This window comes from Aquarana catesbeiana, linkage group LG03 (assembly GCF_042186555.1).
Source record: "Aquarana catesbeiana isolate 2022-GZ linkage group LG03, ASM4218655v1, whole genome shotgun sequence".
Taxonomy (NCBI): Eukaryota; Metazoa; Chordata; class Amphibia; order Anura; family Ranidae; genus Aquarana; species Aquarana catesbeiana.
This window is the reverse complement of record NC_133326.1, coordinates 744,665,083-744,672,204: the sequence shown is the minus strand read 5'-3', so window position 1 is coordinate 744,672,204 and position 7,122 is coordinate 744,665,083.

Below are 7,122 nucleotides of genomic sequence, written 5' to 3'. Positions count from 1 at the left end.
CAGGCAGGAATCGGGGGGAGCAGTCTGCAGGCAGGAAACGGGGGAGCAGTCTGCAGGCAGGAATCGGGGGGGAGCAGTCTGCAGGCAGGAATCGGGGGGAGCAGTCTGCAGGCAGGAATCGGGGGGAGCAGTCTGCAGGCAGGAATCGGGGGGTGCAGTCTGCAGGCAGGAATCGGGGGGTGCAGTCTGCAGGCAGGAATCGGAGGGTGCAGTCTGCAGGCAGGAATCGGGGGGTGCAGTCTGCAGGCAGGAATCGGGGGGTGCAGTCTGCAGGCAGGAATCGGGGGGTGCAGTCTGCAGGCAGGAATCGGGGGGAGCAGTCTGCAGGCAGGGATCAGGGGGAGCAATCTGCAGGCAGGAATCAGAGGGAGCAGTCTGCAGGCAGGAATGTGCAGGCAAAGAAGAGAGGGAAGGATACTCAGGCAGAGATCAGGGGGTGCAGTGCCCAGGCAGGGATCAGGGGGTGCAGTGCCCAGACAGGGATCAGGGGGTGCAGTGCGCAGGCAGGGATCAGGGGGTGCAGTGCGCAGGCAGGGATCCGGGGGTGCAGTGCACAGGGGTGCAGTGCCCAGGCAGGGATCAGGGGGTGCAGTGCGCAGGCAGGGATCAGGGGGTGCAGTGCCCAGGCAGGGGTCAGGGGGTGCAGTGCCCAGGCAGGGGTCAGGGGGTGCAGTGCCCAGGCAGAGATCAAGGGGTGCAGTGCTCAGGGGTGCAGTGCGCAGTAATTGATCAGGGGTGCAGTGCGCAGGCTAGGGTGCCCACGTGTCCCGGATTGCCCGGGATTGTCCCTTATTTCTGATTTTTGTCCCGTGTCCCGGGCACCTTCATTCCGGGACAATAGAGTGTTCCGGAATGAAAAAAAACCCAAAACGCCAGGCGCCAGTCTGACTCCATCACCCTTATAAACATTATACACTGTGTAACACACACATCATATGCCTAACCGGTTGGGCGGCCCCTGCGTCTAGCAACCAGTGCTGTCAGCTGACATTGTCAGGTGGGCAGTCAGTGTAGTGGGCACCCGCACCCTACAGGCTACGGCTGAGCAGCGCGCCTCCGAGAGATAGAGAGAGCAGCCACCAGCCAGGCAGCCACAGACACCAGAGAGAGCCACACATAATGCCTGTGCTAAGTCAGTGCCGCCGTCCCAGGGCTGCCGCCGACTACTCCAGCGGCTGCTGCAGCAGCAGCAGCACATTGCCAGCAGCCAGCAGCGCAGCCCGACTCCGAGCTGCCTGACTTCTCCACAGTTCAACTTCTGTCCTGAGCTGAGCCTCGTCCGAGTCCTCCCTCCCACCCACGAGGTCCGCGAGTTTGCTGCATGTCATTGACAAACTTTCAGGTTAGTGTTACACTTCTTTGGTACAGTGAGCATGCCCCCCCTCCATTCTGCTGCTGTCCCCCACTCCCCCTCCATTCTGCTGCTGTCCCCCACTCCCCCTCCATTCTGCTGCTGTCCCCCACACCCCCTCCATTCTGCTGCTGTCCCCCTCCAGTTTTCCTCTGTGTCCCACTCCGTTCTGCTGCTGTCCCCCTCCATCCTGCTGTCCCCCTCCGTCCTGCTGTCCCCCTCCGTCCTGCTTTCCCCCTCCGTCCTGCTTTCCCCCTCCGTTCTGATGTCCCCCTCCGTCCTGATGTCCCCCTCCGTCCTGATGTCCCCCTCCGTTCTGATGTCCCCCTCCGTTCTGATGTCCCCCTCCGTTCTTCCTCTGTGTCCCCCTCCGTTCTGCTATCCCCCTCCGTTCTTCCTCCATGTCCCCCTCCGTTCTGCTGCTGCCCCCCTCCGTTCTTCCTCTGTGTCCCCCTCCATACTGCTGTCCCCCTCTTTCCTGCAGTCCCCTTCTGTTCTTCCTCCGTGTCCCCCTCCGTTCTGCAGTCCCGCTCTTTCCTGCAGTCCCGCTCTGTTCTTCCTCCGTGTCCCCCTCCGTTCTACCTCCGTGTCCCCCTCTGTTCTTCCTCCGTGTCCCCCTCCGTTCTGCTGTCCCCCTCCGTGCCCCCCTCCGTTCTTCCTCCATGTCCCCCTCTGTTCTGCTGTCCTCCTCCGTTCTTTCACTGTGTCCCCCTCCGTTCTACCACATGTACCACATGTCTAAACTGGTTACCACTGTTTGCTTTTTTTTTCCAAACAATTTGCAAAAAAAGTATCAAAAACCATCTTTTTGGGGCGGGTGCGGGGGGGGGGGGATTCCCTAAATGGCAGGTTGGAAATGTGGTCACCCTAGCGCAGGCAGGGGTCAGGGGGTGCAGTGCCCAGGCAGGGATCAGGTGCTGCAGTGCGCAGGCAGGGGTCAGAGAGTGCAGGCTACAGAGACATGACATGTACCGAAATGCCCAGAATACTCCGACCAATCGACTGGGAATGGGACTAAACGTCTCCTTTAGTTTTGAGGTTTTTGAGGAGCACTTTTAACTTACCTGACCCACCACTCCTGCAGGCTCTAGCCTGGTCCTAGAACGGAGGACTGTGTGCTGGGTCTGGTCCTAGAACGGAGGACTGTGTGCTGGGTCTGGTCCTAGAACGGAGGACTGTGTGCTGGGTCTGGTCCTAGAACGGAGGACTGTGTGCTGGGTCTGGTCCTAGAACGGAGGACTGTGTGCTGGGTCTGGTCCTAGAACGGAGGACTGTGTGCTGAGTCTGGTCCTAGAATGGAGGACTATGTGCTGGGTCTGGTCCTAGAATGGGACTATGTGCTGGGTCTGGTCCTAGAATGGAGGACTATGTGTTGGGTCTGGTCCTAGAATGGAGGACTATGTGTTGGGTCTGGTCCTAGAATGGAGGACTATGTGTTGGGTCTGGCCCTAGAATGGAGGACTATGTGCCGGGTCTGGCCCTAGAATGGAGGACTATGTGCCGGGTCTCGCCCTAGAATGGAGGACTATGCGCCGGGTCTCGCCCTAGAATGGAGGACTATGCGCTGGGTCTGGTCCTAGAATGGAGGACTATGCATTGGGTCTGGTCCTAGAATGGGACTATGCGCTGGGTCTGCTCCTAGAATGGAGGACTATGTGTTGGGTCTGCTCCTAGAATGGAGGACTATGTGTTGGGTCTGCTCCTAAAATGGAGGACTATGGGTTGGGTCTGCTCCTAGAATGGAGGACTATGTGTTGGGTCTGCTCCTAGAATGGAGGACTATGTGCTGGGTAAGGACTGAGCTCATATCACTACTGGGGGTGATGGACTACCAACCATCTTTTCTATTTTCTGCTGAAAACTGTTATTATTCTGATACCGGATTGTATTCCATTCTACTTTTCCTAATAAAGAACCTGTGTGATAAAAAAAAGAGATGATTGGTCCTAAGAGCCTCTTCTATGACATGAAGACCAATGGAGGGTCCAAAGCCCTGCACTGGACATCGGGACCCGGAGGGGTAGAGTCCACCACTGGAATGGAGGAACAGGTAAGTAGAATACTTTTCCTGTACTTTACACACAAGCAGTTAACCCCCGCAGTACAAAGCAGACCCCCAACAAGGGAGGAGTTTGAATTTCACTGATAGCACAGACCTGTATGGGGGGGGGGGGAGGCAGACAAGGCTGGGGGTGAAGAGACCCCATTGTACAGACCTGTATGGGGGACCACAGCAAGGGGGGGCAGACAAGGCTGGGGGGTGAAGAGACCCCATTGTACAGACCTGTATGGGGGACCACAGCAAGGGGGGGCAGACAAGGCTGGGGGGGTGAAGAGACCCCTTTGTACAGACCTGTAAGTGGGACCACAACAAGAGGGAGGGCAGACAAGGCTGGGGGGGTGAAGAGACCCCATTGTACAGACCTGTAAGTGGGACCACAGCAAGGGGGGGGCAGACAAAGCTGGGGGGGGTGAAGAGACCCCATCGTACAGACCTGTATGGGGGACCACAGCAAGGGGGGGCAGACAAGGCTGGGGGGGTGAAGAGACCCCTTTGTACAGACCTGTATGGGGGACCACAGCAAGGGGGGGGCAGACAAGGCTGGGGGGGTGAAGAGACCCCATTGTACAGACCTGTATGGGGGACCACAGCAAGGGGGGGCAGACAAGGCTGGGGGTGAAGAGACCCCATTGTACAGACCTGTATGGGGGACCGCAAGAGGGGGGGCAGACAAGGCTGGGGGGTGAAGAGACCCCTTTGTACAGACCTGTATGGGGGACCACAGCAAGGGGGGGGGCAGACAAGGCTGGGGGGGGTGAAGAGACCCCATTGTACAGACCTGTAAGTGGGACCACAGCAAGGGGGGGGCAGACAAAGCTGGGGGGTGAAGAGACCCCATTGTACAGACCTGTATGGGGGACCACAGCAAGGGGGGGGCAGACAAGGCTGGGGGGTGAAGAGACCCCATTGTACAGACCTGTATGGGGGACCACAGCAAGGGGGGGCAGACAAGGCTGGGGGGTGAAGAGACCCCATTGTACAGACCTGTATGGGGGACCGCAGCAAGAGGGGTACAGACGAGGCTGGGGGTGAAGAGAGCCCATTGTACAGACCTGTATGGGGGACCTCAGCAAGAGGGGGGGCAGACAAGGCTGGGGGTGAAGAGACCCCATTGTACAGACCTGTATGGGGGACCGCAAGAGGGGGGGCAGACAAGGCTGGGGGGTGAAGAGACCCCTTTGTACAGACCTGTATGGGGGACCACAGCAAGGGGGGGGGCAGACAAGGCTGGGGGGGGTGAAGAGACCCCATTGTACAGACCTGTAAGTGGGACCACAGCAAGGGGGGGGCAGACAAAGCTGGGGGGTGAAGAGACCCCATTGTACAGACCTGTATGGGGGACCACAGCAAGGGGGGGGCAGACAAGGCTGGGGGGTGAAGAGACCCCATTGTACAGACCTGTATGGGGGACCACAGCAAGGGGGGGCAGACAAGGCTGGGGGGTGAAGAGACCCCATTGTACAGACCTGTATGGGGGACCGCAGCAAGAGGGGTACAGACGAGGCTGGGGGTGAAGAGAGCCCATTGTACAGACCTGTATGGGGGACCTCAGCAAGAGGGGGGGCAGACAAGGCTGGGGGTGAAGAGACCCCATTGTACAGACCTGTATAGGGGGCAACAGCAAGAGGGGGGACAGACAAGGCTGGGGGTGAAGAGACCCCATTGTACAGACCTGTATAGGGGACCACAGAAAGAGGGGGGGGCAGACAAGGCTGGGGGTGAAGAGACCCCATTGTACAGACCTGTATGGGGGACCACAGCAAGAGGGGGGGCAGACAAGGCTGGGGGTGAAGAGACCCCATTGTACAGACCTGTATGGGGGACCGCAGCAAGAGGGGGGCAGACAAGGCTGGGGGGGTGAAGAGACCCCTTTGTACAGACCTGTATGGGGGACCACAGCAAGAGGGGGGGGCAGACAAGGCTGGGGGTGAAGAGACCCCATTGTACAGACCTGTATGGGGGACCGCAGCAAGAGGGGGCAGACAAGGCTGGGGGGGTGAAGAGACCCCATTGTACAGACCTGTATGGGGGACCACAGCAAGGGGGGGGCAGACAAGGCTGGGGGGTGAAGAGACCCCATTGTACAGACCTGTATGGGGGACAGACAAGGCTGGGGGGTGAAGAGACCCCATTGCACAGAGCTGTATGGGGGACTACAGAACATGAGGGGGGGAGCAGAGGGAATTACACAGACAAGGCTGGGGGGTGAAGAGACCCCATTGCACAGAGCTGTATGGGGGACTATAGCACATTAGGGGGGAGCAGAGGGAATTACACAGACAAGGCTGGGGGGTGAAGAGACCCCATTGCAGAGCTGTATGGGGGACTACAGCACATGAGAGGGGGAGCAGAGGGAATTACACAGACAAGGCTGGGGGGGTGAAGAGACCCCATTGCACAGAGCTGTATGGGGGACTACAGCACATGGGGGGGAGCAGAGGGAATTACACCGACAAGGCTGGGGGGTGAAGAGACCCCATTGCACAGAGCTGTATGGGGGACTACAGCACATGAGGAGGGGAGCAGAAGCAATTACACAGATAAGGCTGGGGGGGTGAAGAGACCCCATTGCACAGAGCTGTATGGTGGACTACAGCACATGAGGAGGGGGACAGAGGGAATTACGCAGACAAGGCTGGGGGGTGAAGAGACCCCATTGCAGAGCTGTATGGTGGACTACAGCACATGAGGAGGGGGGGCAGAGGGAATTACACAGATAAGGCTGGGGGGTGAAGAGACCCCATTGCACAGAGCTGTATGGTGGACTACAGCACATGAGGAGGGGGACAGAGGGAATTACGCAGACAAGGCTGGGGGGTGAAGAGACCCCATTGCATGGTGAAAATGTAACAAAGAAATTATTACTGTAGGCTTTATGAAATATAAGAGGAGTTCTAAAGAATGCTACAATTTGAGATGCAACCATCGTTCTTTGTTGCGAATCGTATTCTTGGGGCCCAATAATCATTTTCTTGGTTTGCTACATTACATTTTAAAACCTCCAGTTGTAGGACATTGTGAATTATCATATAAGCTCCTAATATAGGCTCCTTCCCCTTCGAAAAGTTATAAAATGCACACCGGAATATGTGTTTAACATGCACATGAACAAGCAACCTGGTGAATGATGGAGGCCTTGTATAGGCTTTACATTATTATCTAGCAGGCAGAACTTTAGGATTATTAACACTTTAAAACTTGTCTTTATCTTGACAAAAGGCACAATAATCAATTGCACCTTCCCTGCAGGGTGTTGTGGTTGTGCTGGTCATTGCCTTGTCAGCATGTGGTGGTCGTGCTGGTCATCACCTTGTCAGGGTGTGGCGGTCATACTAGTCATTGCCTTGTCTGGGTATGGTGGTCATCATCTTGTCAGGGTGTGGTGGTCATTGCCTTGTCAAGGTGTGTTGGTCATCGTCTTGTCAGGGTGTGGTGGTCGTGCTGGTTGTGTTGCCAGGGTGTGTTGGTCATCTTCTTGTCAGGGTGTGGTGGTCATTGCCTTGTCAAGGTGTGTTGGTCATCGTCTTGTCAGGGTGTGGTGGTCGTGCTGGTTGTCTTGCCAGGGTGTGTTGGTCATCTTCTTGTCAGGGTGTGGTGGTCATTGCCTTGTCAAGGTGTGTTGGTCATCGTCTTGTCAGGGTGCGGTGGTGGTCTTGCCAGGGTGTGGTGGTCATCGCCTTGTCAAGGTTTTGTGGTCCTGCTGGTCAAC